At 38.7% G+C, this 15955-nt stretch overlaps 1 long non-coding RNA gene across 2 annotated transcripts in view; it reads left to right on the top strand.

Moving 5' to 3' along the window:
• Nucleotides 1–15665, top strand: part of LOC125765921 (uncharacterized) — an 83864-nt gene extending 68199 nt beyond the window's left edge. The window contains exons 2-3 of one of the 2 annotated variants that reach the window (XR_007418633.1): nucleotides 9998–12068; nucleotides 12591–15665. This is a non-coding gene — a long non-coding RNA (uncharacterized LOC125765921). The remainder of the gene's footprint in view (nucleotides 1–9997; nucleotides 12069–12590) is intronic. The other variant, XR_007418634.1, reaches the window with a different exon arrangement.
• The last annotated feature ends 290 nt before the right edge of the window (nucleotides 15666–15955 follow it).

Here is a 15955-nt window from a genome sequence, read left to right as displayed (position 1 = left end):
CTTTTGCATCGGAAAGCTCACCGAACTGCGCATTTTGGGGTAATTTTCGCTGTTTCACTCGGAAAATTCATTCCATGCCCAATTCGTCTCATCTTCACCACCCCATTCCATCTTCCGTACCACACATTACCGATCATCTACTTTCGATTCGATCATCAAGCAAATTCTTAGCGTGCGAGCAAAACCCTACCCGTTGTCCCCCTTCCGGCCATATTGAGCAATCTGTTTCGAGCGAGATAAAGAAGAAGCAGCAGAATTGCTTTTCTTGCCTCATTTACATATTTCGCTATTTCCCCCCACACACTGCCTCCCCCAACCAACCGCTCCTTCTCTCCTTTTACTTCATCCTCCGCTTTCTGCACGTGTATGCGGTGGAACGTGTGGTGGCAAGGGCGAGATTGATCCTCCTGTATCACACTACCTTAAAACATGCCACGAACAGAACATTCCTTAAATGGGAAGAGCTTCTGGAGCAAATGGTAACGCAGCTATATTGACAGACCGCACACAAATCATATCCCAATCCCTTCTTCTTCATTTTGTTTTTCTTTTCTCCCTTTTTTTTGGTTCGGTTTCGTTACTTTCTTACTCATCCTGCACCTGTTTTCCCTTCGCACAAAAGCCATTTTCATCATTCGAATCTCCAAAACTTACGTCGTAGGCAGTACGTCCAGGTGGTGTGTGGTTCGTAAAGTACAGGAAGAGAGAGGGAGAGAGAAAGAGAAGGGAAAAACCCCAACATAAGTACCGATGATGTTTTTCGCTCCCACGCTATTATATAGAGATTTTTTTCCAATACACATATCTATGGTGTGAGTGTGTATGTGTGTGTAAGCCCTCACGTCACGAACATCGAAACGAAATTAAAGCGATAACGTGACGAACGCCAGGATTAAACTTTGGGAAAAGTTGGAGGCAAACAACCGATGAGCTGGAAATCCCCATTTTCGTCCGCCAGAACAAGTGGGGAGTCGGTGTGTGCGAGTGTTTGTGCAAGACTGCCTTTCATAGGATGTCCTTTTATTTGTGAGTTTTTCTTTTTGGGAGAAATATTTCCCTTCCCGTTTGGAATTCTCTCTTTCTCTCTCTCTCTTTATCTATCTACCTCCCTTTCTCTCTCTTTATCTCTTTCCCTTATGATCGCTTGTCCATCATTTACAAGCACAAGCCGACGAATTGACTCATCCGGTGGACATTTTTGCTTTTATGCTAAACAAAACAAAAAACCCTCACACACACACTCTGCTCTCATGTACAAGCATCCTGGTAGTGATGGAGGTTTAGGGGGTGAAGCGAACCGCAGCTCAGAATGAAATCGTTCGGTACAGGGTGGTGAGGGGGTGTACGTGGAGAGAGGAAGAGGGTGGGAGGTATGGAGCGAAAGTGTTTGGAATGGGGGAAAAAACAAAAATTGAATCCGATACAATTTACAAACAAAATCTAATGCCAAATCTAGCGGCTCGATGCCAATGATCGAAATGCAAATTTCGTACTCAACCTTTCCTTCAGTGTACTCTCATCCACTTTCCATCGCTTTCGTGTCCTAGGTTTTTTCTTTGGCAAGAGGAGAGGAGGGGTTTAGGTTCATTTTTCACGCATTTTCCCCCCATATACTGCCATGGCCAGAAGTGACGTGAACGCAAAATATGTCCTCCGCTTCCGGTCCGATAAGCGTTTCGATTTGCCAAAAGAAAAAAAAGGAGGAAAACAGAAACACAACGAAAACAAAAAATCGAACCGCGGTCGCTTTGCTATCGAGGACTAAAATCCAATTTCAAAGCAACCTACCAGGGTAGCAATGTTTGGCTCAAACGTATGCGACACTGTTACCAGCCTTCGGTACAGAATGGTGAATTGTATTATTCCGTATGATTGTACACTTCGCTACTGCTAAAGTTTTGCCGACTTGACTAACGCAGCTGCACAAAAAAAATCTTTACACTAAAATTGACTTCTCTTGCATGTATAAAAATGTAATGAAAACTTTAAACCATATAAGAGAAACATCTATTTTACATACTTCAAATGGGATAATCGTTATTAAATAATTAGACACAGGCTAAAAGCGTGATTCATTTAGCAGAAAGGTAGCGCAAAAGAAATTTGATATACTCACTATCCTACGACATTCATTGCAATCAGCTGACCAGCTACATTTATACCGTTCTAGCATCCGGTCAGCGGAACATTCGACAGGTCCCGTACGTAACCGGTTGTCGATTACACGTGTCCAAAATGCTCGCAATTTCACCCGCATCGTCAGGCAAACCGCAAATAGTGCGAAGATTAGAAGGAACCAATTGCTCCAAAAAGCTGTACGCATGAATGGTACGAAAATGTTATACAGTTAATATACACCCTACGGTGTGAAGATCATGCTACATACAGAACGCGTTTTACATTCTGCGTATGTGCATCCTTGGCGAACCTGCGTACGGATTAGAATATCCCGGCCTGAATCTGCTCAGAGCTAGACCTTATACTCGACACACTCGAAGGCCATTTGCTGGCACTGGCAGTAGTCGCTGGACCCGATTGACGATTTCCGCACTGTGTAGACACGTACTGCATCCGCACATGCACGTAACGCGGTTGGTTTGTGTGTCGTGTACCAGCAACAACAGTGTTGTAAAAGCTAAGCACCACAAAACCCGACGACGACAATAGTTGACAGAAGGATGCGTTGTGTTTAGTGGCTTGTGCTCGGTTGCAATGTTAATCAGAGCCCAGCTGACAAGCTTCTGTTGTGTAGGTAGTCAAATTAAAGGAGAAAGCCAAGTCAAAGCTGTCCTGCTTTGATATATAACGAGCGCCTGAAAAAAAATTGTGCCTGAAGGTATGCAAACCAACTGACAGGAAAACCTTTTTATATGCTTGTTAGTCTCTGTTTGGGAGTGTTGTCCCATGGGTGACAATATGATGATGGTAAATGACGCGATTGCCCATATTTACTATTTGCATTGTCATTACTCGGACAACACACACGTTCACACTATACAAACATGTCCTCCTTGATACTGTCCACCGAACATCTTCAGGCAAAATCTATCTCAAAGGTTTAACAGGTTGTGTAGTACACAACCGCACGCATCACTGTACGGAAGTAGAAAAGCTCCCGATGATATGATTGCGATGTTGTCCATAGCGATAATAGCCTCCGGCGAAAGCTCACTTACTAGCGAGACGACCAACTTTCAGGCGTGAATCCGAATCCGTCCCAGCACTAGGACCGGTTCAGCGAGGTCGGAAACAATGCCGAATAAGGGTACACATGGTAGCACTAGTCGCTCTATTGACTGGCGCGTTTGTTGGAGGCTTGCTGAGGTAGTATTAAACACCGGTCGGGGGATTGGAGCGAAGACGTGTTGATCTTTGCAATGTAAATGCGCGTCTTATTGAATGCTTCCTTCTATTGTTCATCTAGCTGCCATCTTAGACATGCTGTATCGATGTGACAGGGGCGTATGCAACTACAAGGAAAGATTATGTTTCATTTCACCCTTCTTGGGTATGGTTCCTAGATCGTGCACACGCAACACAACCGCCCGGCAAATACGACAACCTTCTCCATTGCTTCCACCGCTTTTGCTGCCTAGACAAGCTAGACGACGTCCGTAAAAGGGTAAAGTTTTTAAGGTCTTGTTTTAAGACAGATTAACCCTTTTGAATGCTTGTCCCCTTAACGTCTCGATGTGCATTTGCAGCTCACATACACACAACCCAGCCTAGATGCATCTAGAAACCGCCACGTTGACAGTTAAACAATTTCGCCTCTGCTGCCGCGCAAAAGCATGTTGCAGTAAGGCACTCGGTAGCTCATACCCAAAAGGGACGACAGACTTGCAGCAAAATTTGCGCAGTTTACCGAACGCGTCCTCGAACAAACTTCCCTTTCCCTCCTTCCCGCCCTTTTCACGACTACCCATCTCCCACCCTACTGTTTTCAATCCAGCTTTCCTGCAACCCTTCCACCTCGTGCTCCTACAAACAGGAGTGAGTGGAATTTTTAATTAAAAAGCTTTCCGCCCAAAAGCTTCCTCAAGTTTCTTTAAATCACACATACACCCGTCGCAGAAAGACAGATCAGCGAGTGCATCAAACTCATTCTTGCATTGCTGTTCGGGGTGCACTCCGGGCTTTTCTGGCTGGGAAGACGCGTCAAGCGGCAAACAGAAGAGTAGGTGAAAGAAAATTACAGAGGTTACGGTTGCTTCTTATTTTGCCAAGACGGTAGAAGCTAGACCATGCCTAAATCGAGTGCAAGCACAGACACTTTTGCACATCTTCCTTTAACTTACACACAAACACACACATCACCCACAGCAACTTATTCAGCCTGTTGGGTTGGTATGCGATGCGTAGTCAGCACACAAGACGCGAAGCCACTTTGTTCTAATCCTTCGTTCTTATAGACCTCTCATCCGTCACCTTGCCTGTCTCAACCGTCTCTACCCCACTCATCATAAGTGAATGCGGCTTCCTTTATTATCCTTTTTGTAACTTTACCGTTCTTGTTTTTTTTCACCACACCACCAATCCCCTTCCCCACCTCTTTCACATAATTTCACATCTTCGTTGGATGCACTTGGATCACCACAAATCCACTCCGCGCGTGCACTCTATGCCCAGCCTGCAGCGCCAACATCGTTCACATTCTGTACACCATCCTTCTCCACAACATGCACACTAAGCGGGCAAGCTATTTTTTGCTAATATTTCTTGCAAGTACCCGCTTCCCAAACTGCTTCCGGGCATCAGCACGGTGGTAGTTTCCTTTCTGCTTCCGCCTTTTCCTCCTAGCCGCCATCTCTAACCCCAGTGCCCTTGCTGCAATCGCATTCTATCTTCTGCATATGCACAGCAGCAGCAGTACGAACGATCAGCAAAACCGATGTTACTTCGCTGCAAGCAATAAGGTTACGACGGTATGGGCAACCCCGCCGCATCAAATACAGGTCAGGCAGGGAGTGTGAGGATAAGAAGCGTAATGATTAAAAATATTGTGCAAATATTTGATAAACTCCGCGTTTCGGTCGGAATCCTCGTTACCGCTCCCACGGTACCACACGTTTTGCTAGCTTTATTGCGTTTCGCTCGATCCCCGCACAGTTGTGAGATCTCGTGTAAGGTACTCCCGGTTTGCTTACTCGCTACGAAGAATGTTAAAGCACTCTGACACTCGTACCACTGTACCGAAACAAGCGCAACTACAACGTACTACCGAAAAACAAGGTAAACATAAAAAACTTTGCTACTAAAATTATGATTACCGTACTTCGTTTTTCGATAAAACCTTCAACTACTTCAAATAGTGTAAAACTTTCATACACACACACTTACACAATCGCACTTTGAGAGACACTTTAACATGAGCTTTACACACTAAATAGAGAACTTGGCTTAAAACGTCAAGTTGAGCCTTGGAGTAAAGTACATATTCATGATATGCGGTTTGCCTACCATTCGGGCGTCGTTGACAGCTATCCGTAAATTTCAAAGCAAAGCGCATGTAAACGAACTTTATTCGGATCACTGGGGACTGCAAGGGAGCGGTACACGGTGGCACAATGTGTATTAGTTTTTCTTAATGCCATGCTACGACCGACACACTCCAAAACCGATGCAGATAACTGTGCAAATAGTGATCCACAAACGCTCATTCGGTGGGGCGTGTAAGTGTGCTGGAAAAGAGCTATTTAAAATGGGAAAACTCGTGCTGGAGAAATTAGCCAAAAGTTCTGGTTCAACCCCAGTAAATGCACTGGGATGCTTGAGATAACGTGATGGCTGCCAGTTGGCGATGTCTTATCGCTACAATAAATCGGTTAACTGAATGTTTTACTTTACTAGCAAACCTTTTGCAAAGCAACATAACGTTTGTCCACACGCCTCAACCGTGCTCTAATCGATTCCATCTACTTATATTAGTTATTAGTTTTTGGTTACGTTCACTAACAAGTGTTTTAGGTGTCAATTCTACATTATTCAAGATGGTTATGCAGAAGTATTACATGTGTAGTAAAAATAAATCAAACCCATACCTTTCGGCGTTGAACGATACAAAATGTTAGTTTTAAAAGATAAAACTACGGAAAATTAGAAATGGCTTATAACAACATGGCCTTTAAAACATGATGGACATTTTCGCACACACATGTGTAAGCATAGCCATAACTTATTTGAAAACCCTAGCTGCCAATAAATTGGAACAGTTTCACTCCGTTTTTGCAAGCTGATTGATTGACCGTTAAGGCAGAAAGTGCTGCTAGCGTCACAAATGCCGCCCACATTGCATACATAACCTTACCAGGCACAAGACGCAACACACAATCGTTGGAAGTGGCCATCCAATTTCTCTAATGATCACATTTTCCTGCTACTCGCCCCGATGTAATTCCCCGTCGAACCGCCTAAAACTCAACCTTACACACACAAACATAGTAAGTAGTGCGAGGGGTAGTTTACTGAAGAAAAATGAAACAAAATTCTTTACTTCCCTGTGACATCCTACACTTGCCCTTTCGGTGGTGTTTGGAGGTTCGGGATAGTAAGATGGCGCTTGCCGAAAAGCCGTTAAGACAAGCTCATCACTGACGAGATATGTGTGCATCTAGACGCGCGCTCCTGTATGTGTGTGTGTAGTCCTGGGGCTACTAGCACTGTAGGATTTGTATAAAAAGGGGGTTTTGGTGTTTGTGGAGACTGTATTACTAAAACGACCGAAACCGATCAGTAACGAAGCGATCCGATTTTCTTTCACACATACACACATACACACGCACATCTTCATCATCCTTCTGCGGGCCATATCCCTTCCCCAAAACGGGACGAAACGCTCACAACCCTTATCCACTTACGGTCAAACAATGGCACCTAATTGGAACCGGATATCCGCAAAAGTTCAGAATCTGTTCGGGTTTTTGGCGTTGGCTCTGCTACTGATGCTGGGTGAACCAAGCAATACCCAACAACAACGACAACCATACACACACACACAAAGGTAAGAAGAAGGATGCTCTTTGGCCATCAGTGAAAATTGGCCAGCCAAATGGCTGCTTCCGCCCGGCGAGACACTCCCTTCATGGATGCTGGGCTATTGGCTCCGGACAGACAATCCGATAGCTCATGTTTATTTATCGATGCCTGTATCATAATCCACTGGGCCTACTACACGCGTACCATCCCAGACGCGTTTGAGACGAGATGAGAAAAGCCCTTCTCTTCAATTTCCTCCATTGCTGGGTACGGGACAAGGGTATATGATGGATGCATTAAGAGTTTCTGGATGCAAGGTAAGGTTGTCAAGGTAAGAGGAAGAAGGAAAAAAAGTGTGTATTGGTGACGGTGATGGTGACGGTCTACGAAGGATATCAAAACGTCAACGCTTTGACAATAGGCGTTACCACAGAGGAAAAAGCCTCAGCGGCACCCGGGTGCCGAGATTGGATTCTCAGTTGGTTTAATCTTGTTTATGGCCGGCAACATGCGGTACGTACAGATACGAAAGCATTTGATTTTGCCGTTTCGCCAGCATCGTACCGATATGCCGAGAAGCGCATGGGAAGTCGTAATTTCCATATTCAATTGCTTTCTTCCGGCGTACGTAATCGGTGAATTACTTCCGAAAGATTGGCCACACATTGGCTACGTATGTACGGTACTGATGGTTTGAATTATTTGGAACATTGATTTGCTTTCTCCTTGTCTGGCATTCGCCATGTTGTTTTTCTAACATGAACAGGACATTAATGTGCATTTGTGCAATGGGCACTGGAATGACACGATCCCGTGTACGGGTGGGAAGCAGTTAAATGGCACCATGCTACCTCCGGACCATTCTTAGGTCTTGGTTGTATCAAAAATATCCCAATAAATAGATGGTGTACAGGGATGAAATGGATGAGCTCGTTCGAGTGCAAACTCGCAAGCGGTCAGAATAACAAAACGCAAAGAAGAAAGTCATAGAGCCACAACTGTCAGAAGCGTTGTACTTAATCCCGTCACTACATGCTTAGCAATTGTCGCGTTTGCGAACGCGACAAAAGTAGCTCAATTTTCCAAAATAATTTTGGGATTCTGGCGCGATTTCAAGGTTGTTTAATTTTTCTCGTGCAAGGTTTGTTCACGTTTTCAGTCGAGCCGGTAGTGAGAAAATAATCTTGAATAACATTAAATTAATTTAAACAAAGAAACTTATAATAAGTGTAATATTTATTTTTTTGATGAAGTACATAAGAAAGCCTTATAAAAATTTCAAATTTTCAAATTATTTTAGTTTTTTTATAATTTTTTATTATTTTTCTGTTTAAAACAATATTTGAGTGAAAAGAAACTCATTGCAATCAATTGGCATTTAAATAAAACAATTTTATTTTTTTTTGCAAAATTTCTCAAAAAAATCGTAAGGGGTAAGCCTTATGAAATTTTCGAGTGGAAAATGTTTTTGAAATTTTTTTCTGATTTTTTATTCTTTTTTTAATTTAAAGCATAATTTGAGTGAAAAGAAACTTATTGCAACAAATTCCCATCAAAATATATCACATTTAAAATTTTTGCTGAATTGCAGAAAATTGAGGTAAATTTTACATTTTCTCAAACAGGGTAAGGAACCTGGTTCTTCGAATAACTTCTGGCACAGACATCTGAGGGCATGACCGTCCAAGAAGAAAATGTAGCCATTGGTGCCATCTATCGACCACAGGTGAAAGATTGGCGATTCGTTGGATACCGACCGAGTTATAGGCAAAATTTGGTGCAAAAATGAGCAAAATTTTCATTTTTTTTTTAATTTTTTGATTTTTAAATTATTTTTCACTCTTTTTTTACTTCAAGCATTATTAGAGTGAAAAGAAATTCATTGCAACCCATTGGCATTAAAATAAAACAATTTAATTTTTTTTGCAAAATTTCTCAAAAAAATGGCAAGGGGTACCCCTTATGAAATTTGCGAGTGGAAAATTTTTTTGAAATTTTTTTCTGATTTTTTATTCTTTTTTTAATTTAAAGCACTATTTAAGTGAAAAGAAACTTATTGCAACAAATTCCCATCAAAATATATCACATTTAAAATTTTTGCTGAATTGCAGAAAATTGAGGTAAATTTTACATTTTCTCAAACAGGGTAAGGAACTTGGTTCCTCGAATAACTTCTGGCACAGACATCTGAGGGCATGGCCGTCCAAGAAGAAAATGTAGCCATTGGTGTCATCTATCGACCACAGGTTAAAGATTGGCGATCCGTTGGATACCGACCGAGTTATAGGCAAAATTTGGCGCAAAAATGAGGAAAATTTTACATTTTCTCAAACAGGGTAAGGAACTTGGTTCCTCGAATAACTTCTGGCACAGACATCTGAGGGCATGGCCGTCCAAGAAGAAAATGTAGCCATTAGTGCCATCTATCGACCACAGGTGAAAGATTGGCGATCCGTTGGATACCGACCGAGTTATAGGCAAAATTTGGTGCAAAAATGAGCAAAATTTTCATTTTTTTGTTGAATTTTCTGATTTTTTTATTATTTTTCACTCTTTTTTTTATTTCAAGCACTATTTGAGTGAAAAGAAACTCATTGCAACCCATTGGAATTAAAATAAAACAATTTAATTTTTTTTGCAAAATTTCTCAAAAAAATGGCAAGGGGTACCCCTTATGAAATTTTCGAGTGGAAAATTTTTTTGAAATTTTTTTCTGATTTTTTATTCTTTTTTTAATTTAAAGCACTATTTAAGTGAAAAGAAACTTATTGCAACAAATTCCCATCAAAATATATCACATTTAAAATTTTTGCTGAATTGCAGAAAATTGAGGTAAATTTTACATTTTCTCAAACAGGGTAAGGAACTTGGTTCCTCGAATAACTTCTGGCACAGACATCTGAGGGCATGGCCGTCCAAGAAGAAAATGTAGCCATTGGTGTCATCTATCGACCACAGGTTAAAGATTGGCGATCCGTTGGATACCGACCGAGTTATAGGCAAAATTTGGCGCAAAAATGAGGAAAATTTTACATTTTCTCAAACAGGGTAAGGAACTTGGTTCCTCGAATAACTTCTGGCACAGACATCTGAGGGCATGGCCGTCCAAGAAGAAAATGTAGCCATTGGTGCCATCTATCGACCACAGGTGAAAGATTGGCGATCCGTTGGATACCGACCGAGTTATAGGCAAAATTTGGTGCAAAAATGAGCAAAATTTTCATTTTTTTTTTGAATTTTCTGATTTTTTTATTATTTTTCACTCTTTTTTTTATTTCAAGCACTATTTGAGTGAAAAGAAACTCATTGCAACCCATTGGAATTAAAATAAAACAATTTAATTTTTTTTGCAAAATTTCTCAAAAAAATGGCAAGGGGTACCCCTTATGAAATTTTCGAGTGGAAAATTTTTTTGAAATTTTTTTCTGATTTTTTATTCTTTTTTTAATTTAAAGCACTATTTAAGTGAAAAGAAACTTATTGCAACAAATTCCCATCAAAATATATCACATTTAAAATTTTTGCTGAATTGCAGAAAATTGAGGTAAATTTTACATTTTCTCAAACAGGGTAAGGAACTTGGTTCCTCGAATAACTTCTGGCACAGACATCTGAGGGCATGGCCGTCCAAGAAGAAAATGTAGCCATTGGTGTCATCTATCGACCACAGGTTAAAGATTGGCGATCCGTTGGATACCGACCGAGTTATAGGCAAAATTTGGCGCAAAAATGAGGAAAATTTTACATTTTCTCAAACAGGGTAAGGAACTTGGTTCCTCGAATAACTTCTGGCACAGACATCTGAGGGCATGGCCGTCCAAGAAGAAAATGTAGCCATTGGTGCCATCTATCGATCACAGGTGAAAGATTGGCGATCCGTTGGATACCGACCGAGTTATAGGCAAAATTTGGTGCAAAAATGAGCAAAATTTTCATTTTTTTTTTAATTTTCTGATTTTTTTATTATTTTTCACTCTTTTTTTTATTTCAAGCACTATTTGAGTGAAAAGAAACTCATTGCAACCCATTGGAATTAATATAAAACAATTTAATTTTTTTTGCAAAATTTCTCAAAAAAATGGCAAGGGGTACCCCTTATGAAATTTTCGAGTGGAAAATTTTTTTGAAATTTTTTTCTGATTTTTTATTCTTTTTTTAATTTAAAGCACTATTTAAGTGAAAAGAAACTTATTGCAACAAATTCCCATCAAAATATATCACATTTAAAATTTTTGCTGAATTGCAGAAAATTGAGGTAAATTTTACATTTTCTCAAACAGGGTAAGGAACTTGGTTCCTCGAATAACTTCTGGCACAGACATCTGAGGGCATGGCCGTCCAAGAAGAAAATGTAGCCATTGGTGTCATCTATCGACCACAGGTTAAAGATTGGCGATCCGTTGGATACCGACCGAGTTATAGGCAAAATTTGGCGCAAAAATGAGGAAAATTTTACATTTTCTCAAACAGGGTAAGGAACTTGGTTCCTCGAATAACTTCTGGCACAGACATCTGAGGGCATGGCCGTCCAAGAAGAAAATGTAGCCATTGGTGCCATCTATCGACCACAGGTGAAAGATTGGCGATCCGTTGGATACCGACCGAGTTATAGGCAAAATTTGGTGCAAAAATGAGCAAAATTTTCATTTTTTTTTTTAATTTTCTGATTTTTTTATTATTTTTCACTCTTTTTTTTATTTCAAGCACTATTTGAGTGAAAAGAAACTCATTGCAACCCATTGGAATTAAAATAAAACAATTTAATTTTTTTTGCAAAATTTCTCAAAAAAATGGCAAGGGGTACCCCTTATGAAATTTTCGAGTGGAAAATTTTTTTGAAATTTTTTTCTGATTTTTTATTCTTTTTTTAATTTAAAGCACTATTTAAGTGAAAAGAAACTTATTGCAACAAATTCCCATCAAAATATATCACATTTAAAATTTTTGCTGAATTGCAGAAAATTGAGGTAAATTTTACATTTTCTCAAACAGGGTAAGGAACTTGGTTCCTCGAATAACTTCTGGCACAGACATCTGAGGGCATGGCTGTCCAAGAAGAAAATGTAGCCATTGGTGCCATCTATCGACCACAGGTGAAAGATTGGCGATCCGTTGGATACCGACCGAGTTATAGGCAAAATTTGGTGCAAAAATGAGCAAAATTTTCATTTTTTTTTTGAATTTTCTGATTTTTTTATTATTTTTCACTCTTTTTTTTATTTCAAGCACTATTTGAGTGAAAAGAAACTCATTGCAACCCATTGGAATTAAAATAAAACAATTTAATTTTTTTTGCAAAATTTCTCAAAAAAATGGCAAGGGGTACCCCTTATGAAATTTTCGAGTGGAAAATTTTTTTGAAATTTTTTTCTGATTTTTTATTCTTTTTTTAATTTAAAGCACTATTTAAGTGAAAAGAAACTTATTGCAACAAATTCCCATCAAAATATATCACATTTAAAATTTTTGCTGAATTGCAGAAAATTGAGGTAAATTTTACATTTTCTCAAACAGGGTAAGGAACTTGGTTCCTCGAATAACTTCTGGCACAGACATCTGAGGGCATGGCCGTCCAAGAAGAAAATGTAGCCATTGGTGTCATCTATCGACCACAGGTTAAAGATTGGCGATCCGTTGGATACCGACCGAGTTATAGGCAAAATTTGGCGCAAAAATGAGGAAAATTTTACATTTTCTCAAACAGGGTAAGGAACTTGGTTCCTCGAATAACTTCTGGCACAGACATCTGAGGGCATGGCCGTCCAAGAAGAAAATGTAGCCATTGGTGCCATCTATCGACCACAGGTGAAAGATTGGCGATCCGTTGGATACTGACCGAGTTATAGGCAAAATTTGGTGCAAAAATGAGCAAAATTTTCATTTTTTTTTTGAATTTTCTGATTTTTTTATTATTTTTCACTCTTTTTTTTATTTCAAGCACTATTTGAGTGAAAAGAAACTCATTGCAACCCATTGGAATTAAAATAAAACAATTTAATTTTTTTTGCAAAATTTCTCAAAAAAATGGCAAGGGGTACCCCTTATGAAATTTTCGAGTGGAAAATTTTTTTGAATTTTTTTTCTGATTTTTTATTCTTTTTTTAATTTAAAGCACTATTTAAGTGAAAAGAAACTTATTGCAACAAATTCCCATCAAAATATATCACATTTAAAATTTTTGCTGAATTGCAGAAAATTGAGGTAAATTTTACATTTTCTCAAACAGGGTAAGGAACTTGGTTCCTCGAATAACTTCTGGCACAGACATCTGAGGGCATGGCCGTCCAAGAAGAAAATGTAGCCATTGGTGTCATCTATCGACCACAGGTTAAAGATTGGCGATCCGTTGGATACCGACCGAGTTATAGGCAAAATTTGGCGCAAAAATGAGGAAAATTTTACATTTTCTCAAACAGGGTAAGGAACTTGGTTCCTCGAATAACTTCTGGCACAGACATCTGAGGGCATGGCCGTCCAAGAAGAAAATGTAGCCATTGGTGCCATCTATCGACCACAGGTGAAAGATTGGCGATCCGTTGGATACCGACCGAGTTATAGGCAAAATTTGGTGCAAAAATGAGCAAAATTTTCATTTTTTTTTTTAATTTTCTGATTTTTTTATTATTTTTCACTCTTTTTTTTATTTCAAGCACTATTTGAGTGAAAAGAAACTCATTGCAACCCATTGGAATTAAAATAAAACAATTTAATTTTTTTTGCAAAATTTCTCAAAAAAATGGCAAGGGGTACCCCTTATGAAATTTTCGAGTGGAAAATTTTTTTGAAATTTTTTTCTGATTTTTTATTCTTTTTTTAATTTAAAGCACTATTTAAGTGAAAAGAAACTTATTGCAACAAATTCCCATCAAAATATATCACATTTAAAATTTTTGCTGAATTGCAGAAAATTGAGGTAAATTTTACATTTTCTCAAACAGGGTAAGGAACTTGGTTCCTCGAATAACTTCTGGCACAGACATCTGAGGGCATGGCCGTCCAAGAAGAAAATGTAGCCATTGGTGTCATCTATCGACCACAGGTTAAAGATTGGCGATCCGTTGGATACCGACCGAGTTATAGGCAAAATTTGGCGCAAAAATGAGGAAAATTTTACATTTTCTCAAACAGGGTAAGGAACTTGGTTCCTCGAATAACTTCTGGCACAGACATCTGAGGGCATGGCCGTCCAAGAAGAAAATGTAGCCATTGGTGCCATCTATCGACCACAGGTGAAAGATTGGCGATCCGTTGGATACCGACCGAGTTATAGGCAAAATTTGGTGCAAAAATGAGCAAAATTTTCATTTTTTTGTTGAATTTTCTGATTTTTTTATTATTTTTCACTCTTTTTTTTATTTCAAGCACTATTTGAGTGAAAAGAAACTCATTGCAACCCATTGGAATTAAAATAAAACAATTTAATTTTTTTTGCAAAATTTCTCAAAAAAATGGCAAGGGGTACCCCTTATGAAATTTTCGAGTGGAAAATTTTTTTGAAATTTTTTTCTGATTTTTTATTCTTTTTTTAATTTAAAGCACTATTTAAGTGAAAAGAAACTTATTGCAACAAATTCCCATCAAAATATATCACATTTAAAATTTTTGCTGAATTGCAGAAAATTGAGGTAAATTTTACATTTTCTCAAACAGGGTAAGGAACTTGGTTCCTCGAATAACTTCTGGCACAGACATCTGAGGGCATGGCCGTCCAAGAAGAAAATGTAGCCATTGGTGTCATCTATCGACCACAGGTTAAAGATTGGCGATCCGTTGGATACCGACCGAGTTATAGGCAAAATTTGGCGCAAAAATGAGGAAAATTTTACATTTTCTCAAACAGGGTAAGGAACTTGGTTCCTCGAATAACTTCTGGCACAGACATCTGAGGGCATGGCCGTCCAAGAAGAAAATGTAGCCATTGGTGCCATCTATCGACCACAGGTGAAAGATTGGCGATCCGTTGGATACCGACCGAGTTATAGGCAAAATTTGGTGCAAAAATGAGCAAAATTTTCATTTTTTTTTTTAATTTTCTGATTTTTTTATTATTTTTCACTCTTTTTTTTATTTCAAGCACTATTTGAGTGAAAAGAAACTCATTGCAACCCATTGGAATTAAAATAAAACAATTTAATTTTTTTTGCAAAATTTCTCAAAAAAATGGCAAGGGGTACCCCTTATGAAATTTTCGAGTGGAAAATTTTTTTGAATTTTTTTTCTGATTTTTTATTCTTTTTTTAATTTAAAGCACTATTTAAGTGAAAAGAAACTTATTGCAACAAATTCCCATCAAAATATATCACATTTAAAATTTTTGCTGAATTGCAGAAAATTGAGGTAAATTTTACATTTTCTCAAACAGGGTAAGGAACTTGGTTCCTCGAATAACTTCTGGCACAGACATCTGAGGGCATGGCCGTCCAAGAAGAAAATGTAGCCATTGGTGCCATCTATCGACCACAGGTGGAAGATTGGCGATCCGTTGGATACCGACCGAGTTATAGGCAAAATTTGGTGCAAAAATGAGCAAAATTTTCATTTTTTTTTTTAATTTTCAGATTTTTTTATTATTTTTCACTCTTTTTTTTTATTTCAAGCACTATTTGAGTGAAAAGAAACTCATTGCAACCCATTGGAATTAAAATAAAACAATTTAATTTTTTTTGCAAAATTTCTCAAAAAAATGGCAAGGGGTACCCCTTATTAAATTTTCGAGTGGAAAATTTTTTTGAAATTTTTTTCTGATTTTTTATTCTTTTTTTAATTTAAAGCACTATTTAAGTGAAAAGAAACTTATTGCAACAAATTCCCATCAAAATATATCACATTTAAAATTTTTGCTGAATTGCAGAAAATTGAGGTAAATTTTACATTTTCTCAAACAGGGTAAGGAACTTGGTTCCTCGAATAACTTCTGGCACAGACATCTGAGGGCATGGCCGTCCAAGAAGAAAATGTAGCCATTGGTGTCATCTATCGA

The sequence above is a fragment of the Anopheles funestus genome, chromosome X, assembly GCF_943734845.2.
Source record: "Anopheles funestus chromosome X, idAnoFuneDA-416_04, whole genome shotgun sequence".
NCBI lineage: Eukaryota > Metazoa > Arthropoda > Insecta > Diptera > Culicidae > Anopheles > Anopheles funestus.
The sequence above is the reverse complement of the archived record's forward strand: the minus strand, read 5'-3'. Positions and strand labels throughout refer to the sequence as shown.